Source organism: Schistocerca gregaria, chromosome X (genome assembly GCF_023897955.1).
Source record: "Schistocerca gregaria isolate iqSchGreg1 chromosome X, iqSchGreg1.2, whole genome shotgun sequence".
Taxonomy (NCBI): Eukaryota; Metazoa; Arthropoda; class Insecta; order Orthoptera; family Acrididae; genus Schistocerca; species Schistocerca gregaria.
This window is the reverse complement of record NC_064931.1, coordinates 235,630,403-235,645,196: the sequence shown is the minus strand read 5'-3', so window position 1 is coordinate 235,645,196 and position 14,794 is coordinate 235,630,403.

The following is a 14,794-nucleotide window of genomic DNA, read 5'->3' as shown; positions in this document are numbered from 1 at the left end:
CTTTCACGCAAAGTAATTTTTACGGGACTATCGCAAATTCATGTAGCTCATAAATAGCAACACTGAAGATCACATTACTAATTCGTACGTAAAATTATCACATTATAAAGATTTCATGTAAATGCTTGGTCTAAACGAAGAAAATTGTTCGCAAATTGCCCGGGGAGTTTCTGCAACGAACCAGGTAACAGGTGGGTCGTAAGTAGGGAAAGATGGTATTTCTTCCAAGCTTGGTTGGATGGGTGACTGATGCCATGTGAATTTATCTTACTTTGTCTTGTGCGTATCCACTGCACGTAGTCTACACGAACCAAGAAGTATATCGGCAGTTAACTGCTGTGTCACAAGCAGGAATTGTATCTGAACGGCGTATATACATAGGATGTAAACAATAACTGTTTACACTGTACCACACTGGTGTGGAGGAAGTTGAAACGAAATATTTGACATAATATACCTGCCTATCATGTCGAGAAGCAACCTCAAGTTGGACAACAAATGCCACATAAGCTTCAGTGCATGCACGCCACGTGAGACTTACGCCACCAGCTTAGTGGAGGACCTACTGATTGTAAAACTGTCGTTTTGTAAATGTTAGCTCAAGAGTAAGTGAATTTTAGCGGCTTAAAATTAAATATTAAATGGTTTTTTTTTTTCTATGGCTGTCCTGCGAGACGACTGTGCTCGTAAGAGGTAAGTGTAAATGAAACTGAAAACATGACTACTTTTTGCATGACGTGTTAAAAACCGTCCTTCAGTTGCTCTTAGTTTAACTTACTGATGATAACGAAAACCGGTGGCATAAGAGGTCGTGAGGATATTAAAAATCTCGCGCCGCGTGCGCACGCTGTGACTTAGATGAACTTTGTAGACCATTTTGAGGTTGTCTACCGGCTAGGCTGACCGCAAGTGTTATACGACAAATTGTTCGCCTCGACTACCCCTACACCATTGCGGGAAATTTTAAACAACTATCGCATACACACTGTATATTGTGAAGTTAGTAAATGATTTAAGTTACGTATTTTGATATGACAAAGCCTTTACTGGAAATGGATATTAAATTTTTTAATGCAGTACAGAAGTAATACCTCGCCTAAGTAATTTCGAGTTCAGAACAAAGGGAACAACATACAACCTGCAGCAAGTTTGGCACTGAACTGAGGTGTTCTTGGGGTTCCTTATCGTTGGCCTACAGTATTCCATGTGTTTGTAGTAATCTCTAAACAGCATCCCTTGGTAAGGTAATTTGTTGGGAAAGTGGACGAACTTGAAAACTCCCTTTATAGGCCGTAAAGGGTATACGTGCAGGTATTTTTATTGATGACTGAGGGTAACTGAACTGATAGCATGGACAAAATCTCCATGCTTGAGTGTACTTGTCCTTTTTTAGACTGGGTGATATTTTAATAGCAGCCTGTCGTCTTAAGTAAGGGTAGAATGGTATGATGTCTACGTTGCAGCATAACACCTTAAAAGATGACTCTACTTTTGAAGGTCTACATGGTATTTCTTTTTTCTCGGTTCACTAGAATTTTACAGTAGTAATCGCTGTTTTCGTGCGTTAAAAATTTATTGAACAACCACGCACAGCCGTTTTCAAACCTTACCGTTTCAACAATCAATTTTCTTTTGCTGTTCTGTGGAATGGTTATGTTTATCTATAGAAACTCCTAGAATTACTCAAATAAAAAATTATTTTTTCGTCTTTCGAAAATACATGCTGTCTCAGTTTTAGTTCCAACTATGTGTGCGTATTGTATTCATAATCGTCCCCAGTATGGATTGTGTCATTTGTGCCAGCTGATGCCTGAGGCTAAGTCATTTCGACTGAGAAACGGAACAAACAAACACATGGACCGAATAAAACTCGTTCAGTTGAGAACACTTGTTTACTCATTTGCTCCCTGTTCAGTAGAAAATTCCTAACCTGAGAAGCCTCGCATACGTTGGAAATTTAAATGAGTTAAACATCAGAACCTACTTTGTCGTCAGTCTAAAGTACATCTGCAAGTGCGATGGCGGACGTCTGTGATACTGCAAACGAAAAATGATTAATCTTAAATTGTTTTATACCTTTGTTCACTCCGTTTGTGATCTAGAGGGAGGGTCGAGTTTGGTTGTCCTCTTGTTATTTTCTGGATGAGCTGTTGGAGTGTAATCTGACTTAAAGGGGCATCAAAGTCTGTATTAAACTACATCATAAACAGCACATTCAATACAGTAGTTTCAATGACAGACTTTTGACAACGTTACTGTTCACACACATTAAACATGTTTCAACTACACATAAAGTACGTTGATTTGTTTTGTGAAAAGACTATTGGTAAATAAAAAGTAACGTTACTGATGACTTCCCTCAAGAATTCAGAATGTCAGGGGATAAGAAAATGGACAGTAAATGAAAACATCCAGATCTCAGTGTTGTGTCGGGGGCAGGGGCTATGTATTGAGTATTATAACACCCAAATCATAGCAGCTGTGTCTCCAGTTAATTATACAGTCCTGAAAATATTTAACTGCAACAACGATCACAATGCACGCAATAGTTATTCCACTAAACCATGACCGAGTTCGTAATCTGCGCGGAGTTTCAGAAACACTTTCATTAATGCATGGACTGCCGTATTCTTGGAACGTCAGTACTGCGACAGCACTTTTGTTTGCGTCGTACTCTCCGCGCTTCGCCGACATTCTGGGAAGTGGGGAACTCGACTGACGTAATGCGCAACCACTTGTAGCAAGGGCCAGGCGCGAAGCATTTGACGCAGTGATAACTCAGCAGTGGATTCATGGCGTTTACTCTTCACATTCTACAATTTAATCGAGCTGAAATCTTAATGCTCATCGACTTCGACTAAACAGTTGAGTCGACGGAACAACTGGGACTTACGAGCTTGTAACGGCAACTGTTCAAATAAGCACAATAAGATTCCCACTCGTCAGCTACTGCTACACAAACATTCTGAAATTGTAAGGCAATGGAACACATTGACCGTTTCTAAACTGAAATAAACACTGATTCAAACTAATATTGTTACTCTCTTGAACCTAAAACGACGCAATTCATTTAACGAAGGAAAATCCAGTCTATGCTCCTGGCTATACGATCACGTAATTGCCACTGTTCAAATAAGCTCAGTAAGAATCGTATTAGTCACCTAATTCCGCACAAACATTTTGTTGTTTTTTACAATCACCAGCGCAAATATCGCGATCCTACGCATTCAGTTATCAACATTCGACGATGTGCCAATGAAGCAACAAACTTTCTGCCAAAATAGAACCTTCTGAAGTAGGTAAGCTATGGAAACCAATGACGGCATCAAAACCGAAATAGACGTGGAGTCGGAGCGACATTGCTATGGCATTTAAACCGAAAACGGCTCATTTCTGTCAGTGAACTATAGAATTATTGATTACCCTCATTCCGGGATGGCATCATCTCATCCGTAAATGTGTGCACTACAAAGTTTTTTTATGGTCTAAGAACTGATGATGGTAAGGCGTTTGAACATCTTGCACTTACTCCAATGAAGTAGTCAGCCAAGGTACTTTCAGGAATGCAGGCCATCGTATTTGCCAGATCCTATCCCCACATCGAGAAACGATCACTGCGTCTGTCTCTGGTGCTGAGTCGAACATTAGAGCACTGCTCTCATGACATATCATCGGGTATGATAATGGACTTCATCTGCGAAGGTAGCAGTACTAAACAATATTCTACATCTCTGTGGAACAAATTGCAGTGCAATTTGTACATTTGGTCCAGTAATATTCTCTGGATCAATATAGCACTATCCGAAGATGGAAGGCTACGGCCAAATGCCAAACGGAGTAATAGACGTTCTTGTTTTTTATGCTATTTTTTGATATTCCATTATGTATCTGCCAGATAGTATGGACCTAGTAAATGTTCCAAGTACTGCTTCTGATTAAAACATAGCTTTTTCCTGCGATATTTGCCGTCTTTTTACTATTACCAGTCAGTTTGGTTTCTTCTACATTTCTGTTCCGTGATTCAAACAAACCTGTGACATTTCATGCCGCTCTTTTTTTTTTATACTTTCAGAGTACTACATTTGTTCAATTTGATATTGGTCCTATACGCTTGAAAAAAATTCTAACATGAGTTCTGCGAGTGTTTTCGAAGCAGTCTTCTACGAAGTCCCAATACATTTTCCTAGTATTTTATCGATGAACCCAAGTCTATCAACTTATTTACCTTCCATAGAGCCTAAGTAATCACTCCATTCCATATCCTAATAAATTTGAACAACGAAACTGTCTCCAAATATGACAGAAAATCCAAAGAGATCCTATTCATATGCAATGTATACAAGCCGCAAATCGCATTCATTACATGGTAGCAATGATAATGTTAGCGAAGACATTGCCAGCGCCGCTAAGGCGGAATTACTAAGCACGATTTTTCGAATTTTTTACACGAAAGAAGAAGCCGTAAATACTCTAGATCGAATAAAGATCAGCGACCATCACGGGTAACTTAGAAGTAGCTACCTTCGTCCTAACGAATCAACTTCAGTCACTCAACAAGAGCAAGTATTCCAGTCCACATTACATACCAGTTATGTTCCTTTCGAAGTATCTTGATGAAATAGTTCCATTTTTATCAGTCGTATAGAACCACGCGGACAGCGAAAGATCTTTACATGAAGACTAGAAAGCTGCACAAGCTACACTACACTACAAGAACGGAAATTGATTGCGTAATAGGCCCATATCACTGATCGATTTTCAGTAGAATTTTTGATCATACGTTGTGTTTGAACATCACGAAATACCTCGAAGGAAACGATCTATTGACACCAAGCCGACATAAACCCAGAAAAAAAACATTCAAGTGAAACACAACTGGCTCTTTATTCGCACAAAGTAATGAGTGCTATCAGCATTCCTTATTACTGTATTTCCAGAAAGTAATGACATCTTTTATCACAAGCAGCTTCTAATCAAATTGCTTGCCTGTTCGTTATCGTCTCAGTAGTGTGACTGTATACGTGATTTCTTGTCACAGAGGTCACATTTCGTAGTAACTGACAAAAAATCATACTGTGAAACAGTTTCGGTGATCAAACACTGGTACTCAATTTGAGATCCAAGAGTTGTTCATTAGAAAGTCAAGGTTTGTGTGTCACGCGTGAGAAAGTGCTATCGAAATTGACCCTAAACAACAGAAAGTGTGAAGTCCTCCACGTAAGTTCTAAAAAATTCCTGTACACCTCGGTTTCACGCTAAATAACACAAATGTAAATATTTTAGATTTAACTAAATGCTTCGTGATTACCATTATAACCTACTTAAGTTAGAACTTACACATACAAAATGTTGTGAGGAAGGCAAATCAAAGACTGCGCTTTATAGGCTCAACACTTAGAACTTGCAATCAATCTAATGAAAATGCTGCCTACGCTATACTCGTGTCTGTCCTCCTCTACAGCACTTCTGTGCCCTATGGAATCTTTACCACATAAGATTGACGCAGGAAATCCAAAAAGTTCAGAGATGAAGAGTTCGTTTTGGATTACCACGGAATATGGAGTGAATTTCAAGAATGGCCAAGCATTCACAGTATCTCTACACTTAGCTAGAAGATGATCAGTATGACACTCATCGAAACGTTGCGGTGATCAAACACTGGTACTCAATTTGAGATCCAAGAGTTGTTCATTAGAAAGTCAAGGTTTGTGTGTCACTTTGAGAAATATATGTACAACATTACAAAAATACAGCCAGAGCGCGATTGTGATTTCTGTACATCAATATCCTGAAGCTAATCTGTATCAAATACAAGAAAAACATATAGTAAAACAACCGTTAATTCACTCCTTACATAATGACGTTCATCATCATAGATCTGGATTTGGGAATATCCTGTGCGGTCTAATGTTTCGTCCATTTCTTTACTGTGCTTGTACTTCGTAATATACAATGTGTTATACTGCAACGCTTAAAACTTTGCTCACATACATGAATATTTTAAGCAGAATTACTCTCCTGTATTACAGAACTGCTTCCAGATATGCATAACAAAAATGCTGTTACTTTAACACTTAGCTGTACTGCACATAACGGTAAATTTGAAAATAATGCACGAAGAAGCGAGTCCTTACACCTAAAAGTTAGTAACAACTGTAAGATTAACTTACAGCAAACAAAAGATCAAATATCGACAATCCGATGCGCAGGTGTGGAAATTTCTGTGCCAGATCTACGATTACTTTTGTACAAAAGAGATTTCGTATGGGCATTACTGTGTCTTGTCTAACATTCGCTTCGGTAAACGTCATATGAAATAAATTTCAAAACTATCACGTCACACCGGTGAAACATGAACAACATATGTGGCAGCTTAATAAGTATAAAAACAATGTACCAAAAAAGGTTTAGTTGTATACGTTGAATTTTTAAACGTAAGACTGCTTTCACTTTTGGAAACGCAGACAACCTAGGGTCTAGCAACTGAATATAAACAATGATGCCATCACGTTAGTCTCAACCAACTATAAATTAGGAAGTTTACTACTCGCCTATTTGCACATAATATAAGTAACAAATAGTCAATAATTTCCTAAGTTTTGTACTTACCAAAAGAATAAGCACCCGTATATTTGTAGTGGCCACTGCCTCTGATCTCCTCCTCGTCGAAGCGACTGCTGTCGACTGAAGCGCGCTGTGGAACGCCTTCAAATAACCCCACCCCTACCCCACCCTATCCACAAGCTGTCGACTCAGCCTTGCGCCTTCCGTACGCTGATTCACTTAATACCGACAAGAGGCATGTGTGTCACTAGCGCTAGAACGCTAAATTCCTTCCGCTCAGACCCTCAGATAACAAGACTGAGCACCTACTTCCGAGTGACTCAACACTAGAGAAATTCCCTCCAGAGGCTATGTAATCTCGAATATAATAATTCTGTCACTCGACTGCGAAAACCAAATGAGTGTCAGAATCTGAACTACACTGACACCAGATGATGTTTTATGCTAGAGTGAAATGATATGGCGGAGAAGTATAGCCCAGGACTGGTAGTTCGGAAGAGCAAATTTAAAATCCCAGTCCAGCTATACTGATTTAAGGTTTCGTTGTTTCCCTAAATCTCATTAGGCTAATACATGGAGGGTTCATTCAAAAGGACCAGTGAACATTTCCACTCCATTCTTGTATAACTGAACTGGTGCTTATTGGTCAATCATGGAAATTTGTCCCACCAAAGAGTAGTGAGTGGTAAGAACTGTTCGTGACGGTGGAGGAACATTTTTTTATCCTCTGAACATGACTGTTGTAAGATGCCTCTAAAGATGTTGTAAGATGCCTCTAAAACCAGCTGTGTTGATATAACCGCAGTGATCGGAGCACTGTTAATGCTGCACAGCTTAGAGTGGGCATCCTACTCCCACGGAACACGCATTTGAAGACAAAAAATGATGATGTGTGTCTACCGGTACATGCCCTACAAAATCACAACACCTGCCATTAAAAATCTTCAAACTCGGTTAGTTTTAATAGATATGAAAACAATGCGAAAGGAGACACTGTCTTAATTGAAATAAAAGGTTTATTTTCTCTACAAAGAGGCGCGGTACTCGTTTCTAACGTTTCTACCCACACGTACGGAGTTCGCTCTTTTTTTTTTTTGACTTTTCATTTATTACCCTTATGAGATAACCATTGCTTCTAACGGTCATTGCTATCAACTCGCTGCTAATATTGATGTGTTCTCAATACCGTCCATGAACACTACAACATTTAACTGATTTATCGAACTTCTCACGGAACGCGGTCATGAATCGTTCCACCACGTCTGACAAATAGCCACAACTCCCCACTACACATTGCCTTCCGAGCCGTCCGTTAAGGCTGGCGCTGGACGAAGCTTCTCGATCACCAGGAATTCCCCTGGCGGCAGTGCTGCTGCACTAGGCCGCTACGTGTAAGGTACAGATACAGATACTCAATAGTAACTATATCTGTATCCTTACGTCTCCCAAATTAAAAGTTTTCAAGATAAAAGGAAAATAATCCTCCAGAGCGGATAGTTGGTTCAAATGGCTCTGAGCACTATGCGACTGAACTTCTGAGGTCATCAGTCGCCTAGAACTTAGAACTAATTAAACCTAACTAACCTAAGGACATCACACACATCCATGCCCGAGGCAGGATTCGAACCTGCGACCGTAGTGGTAGCTCGGCTCCAGACTATAGCGCCTAGAACCGCACGGCCACTCCGGCCGGCCGAGGGGATGGAATGGAAGAAAATTCCCCTTACAAAAAGTCCGAGGAAAATTACTACAATAATATCACCAGTCAATTTCAAGAAATTCGAAAAACCTGCCCATTTCACATAATTCAAAACCCGAAAACAAATCACGATAGTCCAAAAAAGCAAATATCAGGTACAATGTCCAATCTATAATGTGATTCAAACAGCGAACAAGGTAAAATTCCTCATATACATGAACATTATTTACAAATACAAGCGAAAGGAATTAAATAGATTAAATTTTATTTTCAAAATTGTAAAGTAATTGCATTACATTTAGTCATTTATTTGAAAGTTAACTAAGCTATCAACTGTATCTTAATGAAACAGATTACTCCTAGAAATTAGAAGCAGTTTATGTCTCAAAAATTTAAATTTGGCATATATTTGATTTAGCTTAATATGGCAGTTATTTTTATTTCATTTATATATTTTCAATAAATTGGACGTTATTACTTTTTGCTGTAGACTTTTGGATTAAACAACTAAGAAATGTATTTGAGGTTTTCCCCATAACCATCCTTTCTTTTTCTTATCACTACGCACTGGGTTTTAATTGATTCATTGGGCTCCTGCGCTCGTTTCACAACGTGATATCACCTCCGTCGATGTCCACCTTCGCCGATGTCGTGCTGGTGCACCCGTATAATGGTAGCAGGCAAGCAGCTACCACCTGCACTCTGCTCAGCTGACTGTGGCATTGGCCGCAGTCTCCCCTCCAGTCTCTGCTGAACGCTGACCCTGCTGTCTACCGAGGCTCGCAAAACAGAGGCTGCTGGGTAGCAGGGAGCCAGCTGGGCTTGTCATCATTCAGGTTCTCACACTGCCGATGCCTCCTGGTAACGACTCTACAACTAGCTGCTTTGTGAATTATACTCTGTCGTGTTATTTATGTAAGTAAGGTAGATAAAAATGACCATTTGTGCCAAACCAGTCTCGCTTATTTGGCGTGTATTAAAACTGCTGCAATATTAGAAAGTTCGGTTTTGTTTTATCTAGCAGGCAGTACCAAAATACACGTAATCAAGTCAAGAAACCACACGATATCAACAACTTTTTCAGTATTAGACAACGACGTTTTGAGTTCTTATGTAGCAAAACGTTTGACGAACTTTGATGAGGTAATAGATTCTTTCGCAAAAAGGAAAGCGCACCGTGTCATATTGTAACAAGATTAGAGAGAAAAAAATACTGGGACCTAAGGATTGAAGAAATGTGTACTGTTTTACTTGTCACTTGCCTTTACTGGTTTGATGTTTCCTCTATTTAATTTTATGTCACACAAAAGAGAACGTTATTACTAACAAGCAATAAGGAGTGCTAATTTTCTGAAGAGTTCTTATTCTCCCGTTACAAATAATCCCAACCAGCGTTAATTGTGAGTTTCTTAAGCAACAATCAAGAGGCTACTGAGAAAATCGAACATAAATACCGTCTTCCGACCTCCGCCGACGACGGAAGAGCTGCTGGGCTGAGCTAAAGACCAACTCAAACTCAACACACCTGGCATATATAGCACTGCCATGGAATGTGGTGTACAGTACATTGGACAAAAGCAGCGCTGCATCTCAAAAATGTGCGAGGAACATATCAGACACGGCCGACTTGGACAGACAGAGAAATCTGCTACAGCTGAACAGAGTATCAAAGAAAACCACACTTTTGATTTTGAGAACACCTGGGTGTTGTGCCGAGCCGGGAGCTAAAGTTCTTACAGTTGTTAATTTATTGCATTTAATTGGCAGTCGGTCGACCTAAGTATTATAAGTAACTACGCTCTAAGCCTTATTGCTCGTTACAGAAATTGCAATGACGTATTTTGACGCTCAGCACCCTTGTCTTTAGGACGTAAGCTGTAATCACTTCCGAGCCCGCTCAGTGCGCACATTGGCTGGTATTCTTCCTCCTGGTCGGTAGTTGAATCTTGGCACCAATGCAGAACAAATGTGGCAACTCTGTTACGGAGGAGTTACTTCCTGGATGGCACAGAATTATTCTGCTAAATTCAATTGATTTTACTTGTCATTAGTAGTAAAATATCGTCTCGCCACTTCCATTACCTCTTAGTGTAAGGGGGAGAAACTTACGATACTGCACAACTGATAATGCCTCTTTCCACTTCTGCCTACATAACTTTTTGTGAATACACAACTTTACTTATTGAAATTTTACACTTCCGTACTATTTAGTTATGACAGAGGGCAGCAAATAAACGAAGACCGTTACGAAGCCTAAAGTGAACAATATCTTACTAATTCGCACTAATATAAACACGCCCGTGTTACAGATACTTTATATTTTATTAGAACCGACATTCATCGTAAGGTTATCATGGGAAGCTGTATTTCATTTGTATTAGTAGAGTGCGTATTAAAACAGCGTTTTTCATTAATCTATTGAACACAAAAGTAAACATTAGTCAGTGATCAACAATATATTCTCTCTCATTGCCTAAACAGTCTTAAATGCTCAGGTAGTTTGCCGATTCCACGACAGTAGAAACCTGCTGGTTCTTAGTTGAAGATGTCGTCAAACCAGATTGAAAATCCGCCTCGGCAGCTGTGTGGTCAGCGTGGTGGACTGCTAAACGAAGGGACCAGGTTCGATTCCCGTCCGGTTCGGAGATTTTCTCCATGCAGGGACTGGATGTTGGGTTGTCCTCACATTCGTGTCGTCATATCTGACTTTGCGCAACTGAGATAGGTATATGAGTACGACCGAAAGCCATTACTTAAAAAAAAAAAAAGGTTCGCAGTGCATTTTCTTCCGGTAACGAACTTCCTTGACTGGTGCTCAGTAAGAAGCGGGAACATTATTGATGGTTGTTCGGCAAGGAGCGGGACCGGTAAACATTAGAGATCAGAATACCCTCCTGGATGGTTTTGTTTTTGAAATCAGCAGTATGTTTTACGTGTAGTAGCAACAGTTGACACAGTTTTGTCTTTCGTTTTTCTTATTCTGCGACAGAAAGGAGTCTCAGTTTTAGGTGCCAAAAATACCAGCTTTAATGGACACAGCCCTGGGGAGCAGCTGCTGGTGCAATTTAAACTTTTTCAGCCAACAGATGCAAAATACGTTCACTGATCTTTGCTCGAGAATATGTCTGTTGTTACGGCTCAGCCATTAATTTATTCTTAAAAAGTTAACATAAAGGCATCATAACTTGCCACCAGTAACAGTACAGCATAGGAACGCTCAATGTATGTACTGATGGCGTTCAAGCAAAAATACAGGAATAAGCACTGCTTTAATTTGGTTGCTATGAATTAGAGCTCAGAGTACTCTTACACCCGACTTCTGGAACTTGCCTTTTGAATGCAAATGTCGCACGATGCTTAAATCGTCGCAGTTCATTACATACAGTTCATCATATGTTTCTGCTACCGGGACATCCTGAATGTGGGAAATCATTCACGCCAGAACCATCTACTTTGAATGAAGATAATCCTCTTCTGACATGTTTTGCCCAAAGGCACTCACCCCAAACACAATACAAAGGCCCCGAGCTGTTTCTGCTGGTGCTTTTGCCCCTGTATTAAATCCAAAGCGAATAAGACGTCCATTCGTCCCGTTTTCACCGGGACAGTCCCGTTTTTTTCCCAAATGTCTCGCCATCCCGAAAGCTTTTTTTGGGACGCTCAAACGTCCCTTTATTTTGGAATTCCACTTGGTTAAAGTATTTTTACTATATCGGGTGCTTTATTTGTAGTTAACAGCGCAATTATATACGCTAGGAAGCACCACTTGTAGAACTTGTTTTCAAATTTTGTTTTTTATTGTTTTGGGTACTACGTCCCACAATTAATTAAATCCGCTATGACTTTTAGCACTTTACTTTCTCTTTAACTCGAAAAGAGTTAGAGAGAGCAATACTGCAAGCAAAGGAATTACACAAAACTAGATCACGAATAAGAACAAAGATTATCCTCTTTTAGTCAGTCTTTTCGGTCCAGAGATACTTCAACCACTGTTACTTGCTTTCTTCGCTAGACTGTTAATATTTGGCACTTTTGGTAGTACACATTTATGCTGTATTTTCTATTGGTTGTTACAAGCAGTCTGAAGACATTATAGCAGATACCTGACAATTTCAAATCTTCTCAATCACTACTGTTTCATCAGGCCAAAAGGGCAGCAAATTAAAAACTGAATTTCCTTGTATCACTAGTAGTGGAGAAAACGTATAATGTACGTTGTGTAAATCAAAATTTGTAATTGGACATCGTGGAAGGTCCAACATTGTGGATCACATAAAGACGGAGAAACATCGCATGGCTGTCCAGAAGAAAAGTGCAAATAAAAGTGTAGATAACTATGACCTAAAGATAAGAACAGTAACTGAAATAAATAGGCAATTGGCAGCACAAGAAGCTACGTTTGCTTACCACAGTGCAATGCATAACCATAGTTTTTAGTCGATGGATTGTACTAAAGTATTTGTTAAAAAACTTTTCAGCTCTAAATTCACTTGTGGATCCACAAAATGTAATGCAATTATTAGAAATGTTATTGCACCATATGCAGCTCAGCAGGTTTTAGATGAACTGAAAGGTGCTTCATTCATTTCTGTAATTATTTATACACTGAATCATTTGGATTTGAAGTTAGTTCCTCTCCTTGTCACCTATTTTCGCCTTAAAAAAGGAATCATAGTGAAAGTATTCGAATTAGGTAATTTGTCAGGTGAAACTTCAGATTTACTTCAGAACTATGTGCTGGAGATTTTAAAGAAATATGAATTTGAAGGGCCGGCCGAAGCGGCCGAGCGGTTCTAGGCACTTCAGTCTGCTTCGAATCCTGCCTCTGGCATTGATTTGTGTGATGTCCTTACGTTAGTTAGGTTTAGGTAGTTCTAAGTTCTAGGGGACTGATGACCTCAGATGTTAAGTCTCATAGTGCTCAGAGCCATTTGAACCATTTGAACTTGAATGAAAGGTATTTGCAGTTTCTCCAGACAACACTAACAAAAATTATGGTAATAAATAGAGGAAAGGAATAAAAAACGATGTATTGTATCAACTGCAACAGAAGACAGTGAATAATATTATAGGTGGTAGCTGCCTAGCATATGTGGTGCACAGTGCTTTACAAACTGGTTCAGATTGCGTGCCCATTGACTACCAATTAATTGTAAACAAAAACTACCAGCATTTCCACACATACAAAATAAGGGTTGAATCTCTCAGGTCATTCTGTACGTTTAGTGAAACTGCATACAAAACTGGACTCGTGCACAGCAGTACAAGACTGCTAACATTACTGGAAAGGATCATAGAAATATTTCCTACTTTCAAATCCTATTTCATTTCCATTGATAAGTGTCCTGCTTTCCTTAAGCATTTCTTTAAAAACACTTATATTGTTTTCTACATTTTCTTGTTAGCCAGCTAAAACCTTTCGCCACAGCATTTAAATGTATTGAGAAACAAGAAATCACATTGGTGGGAGTATATCAAGAAATGAACAAATTATTGGGCAAATTACAGTGTAGGAAGTCTGAAATATTTTTCATATCCTTAGTAAATGAGCAGCTAACAAAACTGGAAGAAGAGGATGAAATTACTGTTGATTTATTTCATAGTTATGCTGACATCTTCTATGAAACTTGCACTGAGTATATTAGTGAATTGTGTTTATCATTTCTCAAATATTTTAAAACATGTGGGTGGTCATTGAAAAGGAGCAGCTACAATGGAAGGATATTCAGGACTGTTGTACTTTAGTTAGCAGTATTGTATCGAATATTTCTGTTGACGAAGACGAACTCTTCGCTAAATTTTCATGTACGCAAAACCCAAGGAAGAGTGAAGGAGAAGACAATGAAAGTGCTAGCGCAGTGTGGTGTAAAATGTTTGTCTAGTTCAATAGTAAAAATATTAACACGAAGAACATGATTCATATGGTGGCGTTCTGCCTGGCCATTCCCGGGTCAAATGCTGCTGTGAAACGTCTGTTTTCCATAGTGAATTCTTTGTAATCAAACGGAAAAAAAGAATGTAAGTTAAAACAGCGAAGGTATTGCTCGTTGTCAAAATACACTTTAATGGTGTATCATGCGCTGACTTTTACGATACAATATCATAGGAAAATTCACTTCTTGATAAAATACATGAAAGTGAAAAGTACGGTTACAGTGGGGCAGAATAATAGTAAAAAGTTATTAGAATCATCTGAGTTCATGATATAAAAGTAAACTATGTCCACTAAATTTTGTCATTATATTTTATGCGCCGTTTCTTTTCCTATCTGTCCCAGGTTTTTGTCTAAAATTTTATGAATGTCCTTTTTTAATGAAAATTGAACATCCTACCTTTTCCCACTTGTGTGTCTATTTTACAACTCTTGAACGACGTTCGTAAGTCTCAAGCATGCAAAATCCAATATGTAAATCCGAGATAAATATTACAACTTCAAATAACATAATTACGGTTGATAAATACAGCCAAAGCGCCGCGTCGCGTTCATCTGGCGGACAACTCCTGTCGGCTGGTGGTGTCGGCCGGCGGCCG